A 14,555-nucleotide genomic window follows, 5' to 3' on the forward strand; every position below is an offset into this window, starting at 1 on the left:
ATTGCTGTATGAGTTCTAGTAGTTTGGGGGTGGAGTCTTTTGGGTTTCCTATATAACGTATCATGTCATCAGCAAAGAGAGAGTTTGACTACTTCATTGCCAATTTGGATACCTTTTATTTCTCTTTGCTGTTGCTAGGACTTCTAATACTATTTTGAATAAGAGTGTTGAGAGTGGGCATCCTTGTCATGTTCCTGATCACAAAGGGAAGCCTGTCAGCTATTTCCCATTGAGAATGATGTTTGCTGTGTTTTTTTCACAGATAGATTTTATGAAGTTCAGGAAATTTCCCTCTCTCCCTATACTTTGAAGCATTTTAATCAGGAACAGATACTGGATTTTTTCAAATGCCTTTTCTCCATTAATGAGAGGACTATGTGGTTCTTCTCTCTTCTCTCTTCTCTTATTGATTTGTTCTATCACATTGATTGATTTGCGAATGTTGAACAATCCTTGTATCCCAGGGAAGAATCCCACCTGGTCATGGTAGATAATCTCTTTAATGTGCTGTTGGATCCTGTTTGCTAGGATCTTGTTGAAAATCTTAGCATCCATATTCATCAGGGATATTGCATTGAAATTCTCCTTTTTGATGTGGTCTTTGCCTAGTTTGGGGATCAGGGTAATGCTTGCTTCATAAAAAGAGCCTGGAAGTTTTCCTTCTGCTTCCATTTTTTTGAAACAGCTTCAGGAGAATAGGTGTTTTTTTTTTTTTTTTTTTGAAAGTTTGGTAGAATTCCCCAGGGAATCTGTCAGGTCCTGGGCTCTTGTTTTTTGGGAGGTTTTTGATCACTGCTTCAATCTCCTACTAGATATTTGTCTATTCAGGTTGTCAATTTCTTCCTGGTTCAACTTTGGGAGTTTATAGTTTTCCAGGAGTGCATCCATTTCATCTAGGTTGTTTAAGTTATTAGCATATAACTGCTGATAATAACTTCTGGTGATTGTTTCTGCTTCTTCGTGTTAGTTGTGATCTTTTCCTTTTCATTCATAATTTTATTAATTTGACCTTTCTCTCTTTTCTTTTGGATTAGTGTGATCTTATTGATTCTTTGAAAGAACCAGCTTCTAGTTTCATTGATGTGTTCTAGTGTATCTCTAGTTTCTGCCTCATTGATCTCTGCTCTAATCTTGATGATTTCCCTTATTGTGTGTGGATTTGGCTTAATTTCTTGTGGATTCTCCAGTTCTTTAAGGTTTAGAGACAGCTGGTGTATTCTGGATTTTTTAATGTTTTTGAGGGAGGCTTGGATGGCTATGTATTTCCCCCTTAGGAACGCCTTTGATGTATCTCATAGATTTTAGGCCATCTCATTGGTTTCCATGAATTGTTTAAGTTATTCTTTGATCTCCTGGTTGATCCAAGCATTCTTTAGCAAGGTGGTCTTTAGCTTCCAGGTGTTTGAGTTCCTTCCAAACTTTTCCTTGTGATTGCACCCCAGTTTCAAAGAATTTTGATCTGAGAATATGCAGGGAATCATCTGTCTTTTCTATCGGTTGAGCCCTGGTTTGTGACCCAGTATGTGGTCTATTCTGGAAAAAGTTCCATGTGCACTTGAGAAGAATGTGTATTCTGTTGTTTTAGGGTGGAATGTTCTGTATATACCTATAAGGTCTATCTGGTCCAATGTGTCATTCAATACTCTTGTTTCTTTTTTTTTAAGATTTTATTTATTTATTTGACAGACAGAGATCACAAGTAGGCAGAGAGACAGGCAGAGAGAGGAGGAAGCAGACTCCCCGCTGAGTAGAGAGCCTGATGCAGGGCTCGATCCCAGGACCCTGGGATCATGACCTGAGCCAAAGGCAGAGGCTTTAACCTACTGAGCCACTCAGAAGCCTCAATACTCTTGTTTCTTTATTGATTTTCTGATTGGATGATCTGTCTATTAATGAGAGTGGCGTGTTATGATCTCCTACTATTAATGTATTCATATCAATATGACTCTTTATCTTGATTAATAGCTTTCTATGAAATTGGCTGCTCCCATATTGGCAACATAGATATTTACAATTGTTAGATCATCTTGGTGTATAGTAGCTTTAAAAATTATGTAGTATCCTTCTGTATCTCTTACTATAGTCTGTAGTTTAAAATCTCCTTTATCTGATATGAAAATCACTACCCCGTCCTTGTGAGGACCATTACAATGAAAGATGCTTATCCCTCCCCTCACTTTAAGTCTAGATGTATCCTTAGGTTTAAAATAGGTCTCTTGTAGACAACATATGGATGGATCCTGTCATTTTATCCTATCTGTCACTCTGTGTCATTTAATGGGCACATTTAGGACATTCACATTGAGAGTGATTATTGATAGATACTTTTTTATTGACGTCATGTTACCTTTGAAGTCTCTCTTTCTTTAGATTGTCTCCATATTTCTGTTCAATGATATTTTTAGGAATTTTTCTCTTTTATAAAACCCCTCTTAATATTTTCTGCAGTTTTTCCTTAGTGGTCCCATACTCTATTAAGTCTTGCCAGTCTTGGAAACTCTTTATCTCTCCATCCATTTTGAATATCAGTCTTACTGGATAAAGTATTCTTGGCTGCAAGTTCTTCTCATTTATTGCCCTGAATGTGTCTTGCCAGCCCTTTCTGGCTTGCTAGGTTTCTGCAGACAGGTCTGACATTATTCTGATGGGCTTTCCTCTGTATGTAAGGAGCTTCTTTTTCCTAGTTGCTTTCAAGAGAGCTTATTTAGGGGTGGGAGGTTGGGGGAACAGGTGGTGGGTAATGGGGAGGGCACGTTTTGCATGGAGCACTGGGTGTTGTGCAAAAAGAATGAATACTGTTATGCTGAAAAAATAAATAAAATGAAAAAAAAAAAGAACCTCATACTTTAAGGGTGAAGGAGAAAAGGGCATACCTAGGGCATATTTTACATATATACATGGGCATATTTTTAAATTGTTGTGAGGTGTGTTTCCATATTTTAAATATTAATTATAATCCATCATTATAACCACACAAAAAGTATGAACAGAGTCTAAAAAATTTTGGAATTGCCTTAATTCTACATTTTTAAAATTGAAGATAATTTTGTATTCAAAAGAATAAATGAATTGTTATACTAAAAAAAAAAGAGAGCTTATTTACAATTTTGATTTTTCATTCTTACTATCAGGTGTCTTGAGGTGTTTCGAGATTCTATAATCTTGGGGGGAGACCGTTCTGCCTCTGCCACAAATGGAACGCTGGTTCCATTTGTGAGATTGTGAAAATTTTCATACAGAACTTGTTCCACTATATTTTCTAGACTTCTTTCTTTCTCCTTCCCTTCAGGGATTCTAATAATTCTGACATTGGGACATTTCATGGCGTCATTTATTTCCTTAATTCTGTTTTCCTGACTTCTAAGCTGTTTGTTCCAAACTTTTCCTGATCTTTTCTCTCTATATGTTTGTCCTCCAGATCACTAATTTTATCTTCTGTCTTAGTTACCCTATCTTTTAGAGAATTTAGATTACATTGCAACTCATTGAGAACATTGTGAACATAATCCCTGGTGGCTTTCAGTTCTGCCCTGGTCAATTCCATTTTGTCATCAAGGTCTTTCTGCAAACCACCTATTGCCTGGATAATTGTTAGACTGAATTCCCTTTCCAGCATATTGTCTACGTCAATTGCCATTAGCTCTATTGCAGAAGGCCCAGGCTCTGAATTTTTCTTCTGTTGGGAATTCCTCCTCCTAGTCATTTTGGTGAAGATGGCTGAATGGATGTAAATAATATGTCGACCGTTGTGCAGGCAAGGTGCACCCTGGAATGCTTCTGAGCAATCAAGGGTCCTGACCCAAATGAAAGAAAAAAAATAGAGAAAAAAGTAAAAATAAATAAATAAATAAAGAGAGAGAGAGAGAGAGAGAGAGGGACAGAGAGAGGGACAGAGACAGAGACAGATAGACACACACAGAGAGACAGGAAAAAAAAACAGAAAGATAAAATAAAAGAAATGGCCCTCCCCATGTGGACCCCAAGGTAAGATTTGTGAAGTATACAAACAAAAACAGACAAACAAAAAGACTGATAAAACTTGATGACAATGTTTATATACATATATATGCAAAACAAAAAAAGAACCTTGTCAAATAGAACCTCAGGTGTAAGATTTATATACTACCAGGACAAACACAAATACACAGAAACACTGGCAGAAGAAAAGGATGGGAGAGTGGTTATAAATTCTCAGTGCGGGTATGGAAAGTTATTTTGATTCTTCCTGGATATATCTTGATATCTCTGTTAAAGGACTCAACTTTCCTAAGGTGATGGGGGATTAAAAATTGGTTTACCTCTAGGGGTAGCATCGATTGGCGAAAGGGGAATACCATGAAGTTTAACTCTATATGAATATTAAAAAATAAAAATAAAAGAAGAATAAACTGAGCTAAACTAAAATTAAAAAAAATTAAAAATAGAAAAGCAAAAGAAAAATACGGGAGTATGTATCAAAATGTTCAGGTTAAAGGTTATTATGGAATTTGGGTTTTTTTTGTTTGTTTTTTTAAAGATTTTATTTATTTATTTGACAGACAGAGATCACAAGGAGGCAGAGAGGCAGACAGAGAGAGAGAGGAGGAAGCAGGCTCCCTGCTGAGCAGAGAGCCTGATTCGGGGCTCGATCCCAGGACCCTGAGATCATGACCTGAGCCGAAGGCAGAGGCTTTAACCCACTGAGCCACCCAGGTGCCCCGGTTATTATGGAATTTTATGTACTGGCCATCTCACTGTGATGGTAAATAGGTTAAAAATTATCTATATAAAAAAAATTGAACCAGAATAGTGGGAACAAATTATAAATAAATGTTGTATCTATGAAGTAGTGGTGTTTGTGCTCTTTTTTTTCCTTTTTCTTTTTCCCTGTTGGCTTTCTGGGGGAGGTGTCTGCCACATGGGTTTTCAGGCAGTGTTTCCTGAGTTAAGTCCTCCTGCCCCCCTCAAGGGGGTGGGCTCTGAGGAAACTGGCTTTTCAGGCTTTTGTTCTTTGGAGGTTTTTTCGTTAGTTTATTCATTTGCTTTCTCTTTCCTTGACAGCTTTTGATGGTTTTTGGAGGTTTAGAGGAAAGTAAACTGCACCCGCACCTCCCTCTCAGAGCAAAGCCTCAGTCTTTACCCCTCTGGGTGCTCCAGAGCACATAAATTCCCCCTTGGACCCTGGGAGATCACGTTCCCAGTCGCGTTCCCTGGGGATGCAGGAACTCCTGCTTATACCCAAATCCATGACCGTGGTGGCTGTTTGGGCAGCTCCAGACCCCCAGAGAGGTCCCAAGCAGTGATAGCACACTGAGATTTTCCCACTGGCCCGGGCTGGGAGTGCTCAGACTTCCTGAGTCTCAGACCGTCTGGCTGGCGCCTGGGTGCACTTCTCTCAGTGGGAGGTGTGGGGCGTGAATCAGACTGATAGCAGGGCATGTTGTGTGCATCGAGTGTGCAAAAAGGCTGTGTTTCTGATGGCTGGCAAGGCTTCCAGCCCCTCACCAGAGCCGCCACCCAGGTACTCTCAGGTGCACTCATGGCTCAGGGACCAAGACTTGGTTTCTTTGCCACACTCTCTCTGGCTCAGCGCCAGGGGTGGCTGTCCTCGGTCTAGGGACTTAAGCCCCGTCCCTAACCACACCAATTCCCACAATTCCCCCCCATGATCCTTTGCTCTTTTTGAATGCTTTCAACCAGACTCCAAGTTAATGCTAATCCCCAGTTGCAAGGCACTCTCATATTGGGGTATTACTTTTGAATGGGTCACTTCTGGTGGTTCCTGACCCCTTTACTTTATCTTCCAATATCAGTCTGATGTTCCAACTCAACTTACCTGCCCACTGGGATCTTTTGCCCTCATAGAGATCCAGATGTGTATAATTCTAATCTCAGACTAATTTCATGGGTGATCGGAGTTCTTTGGTAAGTAATCAGCTCACTTTATGATACAGGTTGAAATGGCCCTTCCTCCTAGATCCCCGCCATCTTGTCTCCCATGACAAAGTAATTTTCGATGAAGAATTCCTTAAACACAACACTCAAAAAACAGATAATCACTCAAAAAATGGGCAGATGACATGCACAGACACTTCTTGAAAGAATACATACAAAAGACCAACAGACACATGAAAAAAAATGCTCATCGTTATTAGCCATCAGGGAGATGGTTAATCTCCCAGGGGGCTGAGGGTTTAGGTGAGCCAGGTATTGGATATTAATGAGAACATGTATTGCATGGAGCACTGGGTTTGGTGCATAAAGAGTGAATTTTGGAACACTGAAAATATAGAATATAATTTTTAAAAATCCTTGTGAAAACATACAGTGAAAAAAAGATCAGCAGGCACAAGTGGATGATCCATTAAGATCTGAACTTGTGGTCTAGCTGGTGACAGTAGCACAAACCAAACCAGACTAATTTGACAAATTTACGTCTACTGGATTCACTATGGTTTTTTTCCAGAATTCATTGGGCAATACAAACATTTTCTCTTTGGTTAACTTCTATATAGTACACTATTAATACTGAAATATTTTTCCTACTATAAGCTTTTCCTTTTACCTCTACAAAGATTGTAAGAATGAACAATTGGAGAATGATACTATCATTGAATTTATTCTTCTGGGTCTGTTGCTATACAACCCAACTCACTCTGCATCTTTGTACTTATCACCACGATAAGTGGAAATATTGTGCTTATCACAGTAACTGGAAAAAGCCTCCTAATTCTGCTGATCCTGATACATAGTCATTTTTGTACACCTATGTATTTATTCCTTTGGCAGCTCAACCTCACTGACTTCCTCCTTACACTGGCGATCACCTCCCAGATGATGATGAACTAACTTCTTCATAGGAGGTCATCTCATTTCAATGTCCCTGGATAAGACAGTTGTCCCTGGATAAGACAGAGTGTATCCTCTTGAGACTCATGTCCTATTACCAATATGTTGCCATCTGCAAACTTTTACATTATCCACTTCTCCTGAACTGGCCCCTCAGTAGACTGATGGCTTTTAGCTTATGGACCATTGACATTTTCAATGCCTTGATACATACTGTCTACACCATGAGATTGCCATTTTCTGGATCCAAATAAACCAATCATTTCTACTGTGAACTTCCTGGGAGTCTTGCATCTCTCCTGTTAAGGTATCTTGACCTATGAGACTGCAATTTTGATCAGAACCACCATTCTGCTCCTGATTCCATTTTCAGTCATCCTTGCCTCCTACACACTCATCCTGGTCACTTATGTTCAAATATTCTTCTGAGCACCAAAAAAAAAAAAAAAAAAAAAAAAAAGTCTCAACCTGCTTCATGTCACCTGACAGTGGTCACTTTAAAATATGGAGCCATCATTTTCATGTACATGCAGCCAATCATTTCCCATACTTCAGACCAAGATAAATTTGTGTTTGCCCTCTACACTATTCTGACACCCATGCTCAACCCCATGATTTAGAGTCTTTGGAATAAAGGCATGATGGAAGCCCTGGAAAAAAATATATATTTTCAAGTTTTCACTATATTTTAAAATGTGAATATAAAGCCTCAGTGGATATCATTTTATTGAGTGTAAATGTTGTTTACACTATATGGATGCAATTTGAACTGGCTGATAAAAATCATGTATTAGTCTAGGAGAGGACATATTTCATTCAAATTTTTAACATCAACCAAAACTATTATCAAAAAGATCTAAAAAAAGTGACTTAGTAAAAATAGTCTTGGTAATCACACTGAAAATATAATTCAAAATAATCAATTGTAAAATTAGAGCAACAGTAAGGGGAGAAATCTGTAAGCCATATTAACTCACCAGACAATGATCAGAAGCATGAATCCTGGATTCTTGTGAGAAGGAACTGGAAACAAGGTAGATAGGATAGGAGGATAAGCCCACTGTCTTAAGCTCCAGCTTGGTGTCCTATAGAATCTTACCCTTCCATTAAAAATTAACACTTTGAGGATTCCACATTAGAAATCAGGTGCTTCTCAGCAATTTTATTTTGGTGGCTTAGAAATCAGTCCATTGAGAATCTATTAATAGGAATAGACTCCAGGAGACTTCGTGTTTCTTCCTTAAGTGAATCAGAGTCCTGTGTAACTTTCCCATTGTTGGTATCATTAATTCTTGTTGTTCGCTTCCTTGTTAGCAAGGGAATGAAATAATAGTATGAATAGAAAAATGGGTAACAGTTGACCTAGTAATTGCTTGATTGAAAATTTTGGGAAAACCCAACACTCATCCACTTTCTGTTTTAGTTTAATGTGACTTTAGTGTGTAAAAATGAATAAAGAAATTCTGAAGAGTCATGTATTTAAGGGAACCAAGAAACTGACATGGAATACCATATTAATTCTTTGACCTTTAAGAGGGGAATGCAAGGTTTCAAATATGTATTACCTAGTCTCAAGGATATTCTGACTATAGAGCAATCAGCTAGTTTAAATAGAAAAACTATCCTGAAGAGCCATGACTTTAACTCTGCATTCCTTATCTCAGAATTCACAGTTAATGACATGACGCTTTCATCATAACAAGTCAAACAGGGGCTGGAATACTAATGTCAATATTTTAAATCTCTGCTGTCACTGACTATAACATCTGCTACAAGATCGATTAATAAACAATCTATGAAGTAGCAAGTTCAAAGAGATGTTAGTAGTGTAAAACCTTCGTACAGTGTCACAATGGTATTATCAAGAGTTGGTAATCAATAAAGCTGTCTGTGATCTATCTAGATTAGCTTAGCAATGAAGTATGGCAGGGATCAATTTAACAAATTAACAAATTGTCAATCTAATCAGATTAGATTGGCAATTTGTTTAATCTTAGTGTGTAATTTTCCCTAGTTGTAGTTTATTACAAAACAATGCTATTCTCACAGTTATATCATGAGAATTTAAAAAATAGCTTCTTCTAAAAGTGGTCATTTGTGACTTTATAACTTGATTTTTTTTAATTTAATTTTATTTTTTCAGTGATCCAAGAGTCATTGTTTATGCATCACACCCAGTGCTCCATACAATACGTGTCCTCCTTAATACCCACCACCAGGCTCACCTATCTGGCCACGCCCTCCCCCACAAAATGCTCAGTTTGTTTCTCAGAGTCAACAGTCTCTCATGCTTCATATCCCCATCCAATTTCCCCCAATTCACTTTTCCTTTCCTTCTCCTGATGTTCTCTGTGTTATTACTTATGCTCCACAAGTAAGTGAAAACATATGATAATTGACTCTATTTGCTTGACTTATTTCCCTCAATATAATCCCCTCCAGTCCTGTATATGTTAAAACAAAAGTTTAGTATTCATCATTTCTGATTGATGCATAATATAACTGTGGCCATTGCTGCTATGAACATTGGGGTACAGATGGCTCTTCTTTTCACTACATCTGTATCTTTGGGGTAAATACCCAGTAGTGCAATTACAGGGTCATAGGGTAGCTCTATGTTTAATTTCTTAAGGAATCTCAACACCATTTTCCATAGTGGCTAAACCAACTTGCATTCCCACCAACAGTGGAAGAGGGTTCCCCTTTCTCCACATCTTCTCCAACAGTTGTTTCCTGTATTGTTAATTTTGGTCATTCTGACTGGGGTAAGTTAGTATCTCAATGTAGTTTTGATTTGAATCTCCCTGATGGCTAATGATAATGAACATTTTTTCATGTGTCTGTTAGCCATTTGTATGTCTTCTTTGGAAAAGTGTCTGTTCATGTCTTCTGCCCATTTTTTGACGTGATTATCTGTTTTTTGAGTGTTGTGTTTGAAGAGTTCTTTATAGATATTTGATATCAGCCCTTTTTTTGTAGTATCATTTGTGAATATCCTCTCCCATTCCTTGTGTTGCCTCTTTGTTTTGTTGACTGTTTCCTTTGTTGTGTGGAAGCTCTGAATCTTTTTATGTACATGTATTCATCTGTTCTATCACACAAGTGAGATATTTTAAAATCTCACTTGGAGTCAAATTTTCTACACCTGTAAAAAGGAACAAAATTGAATAAAAGAAATACCTAGATTTATCACCTACTTCATTTAATGAGATAGAAGATCTTTCTTCATTAATAATAACTCTGTTCACTTAATTCATTTATTTTATATTATATGCAACAATGTACCAAAGACAGTGCTTAACAAATGTCGAGATGATCTCCCATATTTTCCAGTTTCTGTGAAATTTAAGTCATAGACATGTGATTACATTTGTGCAAAAGAGGTTGAACATGAATAAAATGTATGATTTCTAGCCATCCATCTCTGACTTCTCCATGGAGACATTGGCAATCACATGATCCAGAACGACACAGCTGCAAAAGAATGATAACAATTTCATTTATGTGATCATATCTCATTGTGACAAGAAAACTTTGCTATCTTAAAACACTGAAGTTGCTTATTGTAATAGTTAACTCTGAATGCCTTAATATAGAATAACATATTATCAGGATTTCTCATAATATTTTTCCAACTTGTTACAGGAACAATTCACCATAATGTCATATTTTTGATGAGCTTAAGGAAAATACAAGGTGAAGTGAATGATTGATTTTTTTTCTCTTTCTAAAAATTATATGTGCAGCATCCTCTGTATATTTTAGAAGAATGAGAAGTCATAGATTTAATGAAGTTATTTGAACAATATGCATAATTTACTGAGTAATTTTAATTTCTTTCATAATTAATATTTTGAGATTGGTTGTCCCAATATTCCTATAACAATATAAACTGTAATTTAAACATTATATAATAATAGTTAAAATCCCTCATGTGCAGGGGTGCCTGGGTGGCTCAGTGGTTTAAAGCCTCTGCCTTTGGCTCAGGTCATGATCCCAGGGTCCTTGGATCTAGCCACACATCGGTCTCTCTGAAATGTGGGGAGCATGCTTCCTCCTCTATCTCTGCCTGTCTCTCTACCTACTTGTGATCTCTGTCTGTAAAATAAATAAATAAAAAAAACCATGTGCAAAGAAACACAGGATTTTTATATTTAAGTCTACTTTTTAGAAATAACAGGTATTTATAGCTTTTGTGGATGTGTTAAAATTGCCCAAGTGTCAGTTTGCCTTATGTTCATTCTTTTTTTTTTTTTAAAGATTTTATTTATTTATTTGAGAGAGAGATCACAGGTAGATAGAGAGGCAGGCAGAGAGAGAGAGAGGGAAGCAGGCTCCCCGCAGAGCAGAGAGCCCGATGCGGGACTCGATCCCAGGACCTGAGATCATGACCTGAGCCGAAGGCAGCGGCTTAACCCACTGAGCCACCCAGGTGCCCTGCCTTATGTTCATTCTGATTTCATTTAAATTTTGCCCCCTGTATTTTACCATTGTTACATCCTGAAATGCTAGTTTACTTCTCTGAAATGAACCCATCTTATTTTATGAGACTATTTTTATTCACAGGAAAAAGAGTCTTAAAACAATAATATTGTCCTTTCAAGGGATTGAAGCATGCCTGTATTAACAATTAGTCAGTCTGAAGTTTAAATTCTGCTAAATCAAGTGTCTCCTGCCTTCCTCCCCCACCAACATCTTCCTGCAACTCACTAAAGCTAGAAGAGTGGTTATGTGAAGGGTCCTATGATTAAAACTAGAATTGGAGAACTTTCTGGTTTGGGATAGTTCCCTAGTTCTCAGCAGCTTCCTTGGGTGTATTGACACTAAATGTGATCATGAGTCTGACTATCATGCACCCCTGTCTTTTCCACCTCACTGTTAGCTATTCATTCACAGGCTATGTACTAGGTGAAATAAGGTAGAAGGTCTTTCCATTTCCTCCCACATGTTGGATTAGCCTTCACTGGCATCAATGTCATCCAAACTCTGCCTTATCCTCCATCCACTGGCTTCTCCAGCTACCATTCAGGCCTGTAAAATAGTCCCAAGCTGTTCACCAGGCTATACTGGTATATAGCAACAAAAGACATTCTGATCTGCCCAATCTTCTGTAGCCATCCCATGCACTGAAAACTATGTTTCTTGGGGGATGATTCTGCACTCTGATGCAGACGACAAACATCACAAGGTAAGTATTTGCAATTCTTCTAAATGCTGCTGCTTATTAGATCTCCAACACCTATTCTTATGACAATCTGGGGTCATGTTAAAGCAGAACATTAAATGTCTTTCTTTTTGCAGAATTTTTTTGTAACTTCCTTCTATAGGTCAAATAAAAGGTTTTTTTTTTAGATTTTATTTATTTATTTGACAGAGAGAGATCACAAGTAGGCAGAGAGGCAGGTAGAGAGGGAGAGAGAGGGAAGCAGGCTCGCTGCTGAGCAGAGAGCCCGATGCAGGACTCGATCCCAGGACCCTGAGATCATGACCTGAGCCGAAGGCAGCGGCTTAACCCACTGAGCCACCCAGGTGCCCCAAACAAAAGGTTTTGTAAACTGTCATTACATGTATTTTTTGTCCTCTAAGAAAGAGAAAAAAAATACTATCTTTGGGGTACTGTGGTGGTTCAGTCAGTTGAGTGTCTGACTTTGACTTGGGTCATGATCTCAGGGTCATGGAATCAAGCCCCGTGTCTCTGGTTGCACACTCAGAAAGAAGCATGCTTATCTCTCTCCTTCTGCACCTCCCTCACTAGTTCTCTCTCTCTCTCTTTCTCAAATGAATGAATGAATGAATGAATAAATAAATATATAAATAAACACTATCTTCAAAACTTTGTAGCTTTTTCATTTTTTAATGTGAGAAATAAACTGTTTAGTATTCACAAAAGAATGCATTGTCAAAATATCTTGGATTGCAAACTCAATGCACTTTGAAATATACATAATTTTCTTTGTCAAAAAATATTTTTTAGAAAATTTTTCATTGTATCAACATTATAATTAATGTTGTTATTGGAAACAGGTAAGCAGTAAGATCAAGTAGGTATCATCTGGATTAAAAATTGTATTAAAACAGCGGCTTGCTGCGGAGGAACGGCTGTTGAGCTACGCTGGGTTCAGGTTCCTGGCTGGTTGGTGACTCCCGTGCTCTGCTTCTCCCCACTGAGCTGCTGCCTGGTGAAGAAGAAGCCATGGCGCTCTGGGTCACCAGGAATGCAAAAGTTAATGTGGAAAATAAGGCGAAGATCAGCATGGCAGGGGCAAAGTGCGTGCCTCTGGGCATGACTGCGGCCTCCAAGCCCGGGCTGAGGCCAAGAACAGCCCTTGGAGACATTGGTAACAAAGTCAGAGAAAAATCACAGGCCAAATTGCCTCTGAAAAAGGAAGTAAAAACTTTGGTTCCTGGAAAAGTTATTGCTAAAAAAACTACCTAAACCTCTGGAGAAGGCACCCGAGCCTGTGCCAGAACATGAGCCAGAACCTGAGTCCGTTAAAGAAGAAAAACTTTCACCTGAGCCTATTTTGGTTTATACTCCCTCTCCAAGCCCAATGGAAACATCTGGATGTGCCCCTGCAGAAAAATATCTGTGTCAGGCATTCTCTGATGTAATTCTTGCAGTGAATGATGTGGATGCCGAAGATGGAGCTGATCCAAACCTTTGTAGTGAATATGTGAAAGATTTATGCTTATTTGAGACAACTTGAGGAAGAGCAAGCCACCAGACCAAAATACCTATTGGGTCATGAAGTCACTGGAAACATGAGAGCTATCCTTATTGACTGGCTAGTACAGGTTCAGATGAAGTTCAGGTTACTTCAGGAGACCATGTACATGACTGTTTCCATTATTGATTGGTCCATGCAGAATAATTGTGTGTCCAAGAAGATGCTGCAGCTGGTTCTTGTCACTGCCATGTTTATTGCAAGCAAATATGAAGAAATGTACCCTCCAGAAATTGGTGACTTTGCCTTTGTGACTGACAACACTTATACTAAGCACCAAATCAGACAGATGGAAATGAAGATTCTAAGATCTTTAAATTTTGGTCTGGGCTGCCCTCTACCCCTGCATTTCCTTAGGAGAGCATCTAAGATCGCAGAGGTTGATGTTGAGCAACATACTTTGGCCAAATACCTGATGGAACTAACTATGTTGGACTACGATATGGTGCACTTTCCTCCTTCTCAGATTGCAGCAGGAGTTTTTGCTTAGCACTGAAAATTCTTGATAACGGTGAATGGACACCAACTCTACAGCATTATCTATCATACACTGAAGAATCCCTTCTAAGTGTTATGCAACACCTGGCTAAGAATATAGTCATGGTGAATCGTGGGCTTACAAAGCACAGGACCATCAAGAACAAGTATGCCACATCTAAGCACGCGAAGATCAGCATGCTGGCACAGCTAAATCCTGCACTAGTTCAAGATTTAGCCAAGGCTGTGGCAAAGGTGTAACTTGTAAACATGAGTTGGAGTACTATAATAATTGCAAATAAAATTGGCACCATGTGCCATCTGTACATAAAACAAAAACAAAAACAAAAACAATAGTATTAAAACATAGTTTCAGGGATGTTGGGGTGGCTCAGTTGGTCAAGCAACTGCCTTCAGCTTAGGTCATGACCCCAGGTCCTGGAATTTAGTCCTGCATCAAGCCTTTTGCTCATAAGGGTCAGAAGGGAGCTTGCTTCTCTCTCTGCTTGAGAGTGCATGCTTGTG

At 38.5% G+C, this 14,555-nt stretch overlaps 1 pseudogene; it reads left to right on the plus strand.

Moving 5' to 3' along the window:
* Nucleotides 1-13,021: 13,021 nt before the first annotated feature.
* Nucleotides 13,022-14,299, plus strand: LOC123938957 (annotated as a pseudogene).
* The last annotated feature ends 256 nt before the right edge of the window (nucleotides 14,300-14,555 follow it).

This window comes from Meles meles, chromosome 3 (genome assembly GCF_922984935.1).
Source record: "Meles meles chromosome 3, mMelMel3.1 paternal haplotype, whole genome shotgun sequence".
NCBI classification, from domain to species: Eukaryota; Metazoa; Chordata; class Mammalia; order Carnivora; family Mustelidae; genus Meles; species Meles meles.